Below are 372 nucleotides of genomic sequence, written 5' to 3' on the forward strand. Positions count from 1 at the left end.
AGGGTGAAACCCTCCCCAAATGCGTCTGCGCCGCTGGCCAGCTTACCGGTACCCACTGGGTGCTGGTAGTCCATGAGTTTGAACTTGTTTGAAAGATCGCTCGATGTGCTACCAGGTGTAAGAAGGGCACTGTTCACAAACAGTTCCCCACACGCAACACACGCTTGTGCGACGAGGAATCGATTTCCGGCTCTGGAGGGAGAAGGACAGTCCCGACTTGGAGGGGAGAAGAACGACTTAAAACCTTAAAGATAAATTTGCGACTGAATTAAAATGAGTTATGGTTCCTAGCTACATGCAAAACACTCCATGGACTCCTAAAGGTTTAAACTAATAAAACATTGGGCTCCCGATTTTTAAATCAATGGTGTA

This window comes from Plasmopara halstedii, assembly GCF_900000015.1.
Source record: "Plasmopara halstedii genome assembly, contig: Scaffold_525, whole genome shotgun sequence".
Taxonomy (NCBI): Eukaryota; Oomycota; class Peronosporomycetes; order Peronosporales; family Peronosporaceae; genus Plasmopara; species Plasmopara halstedii.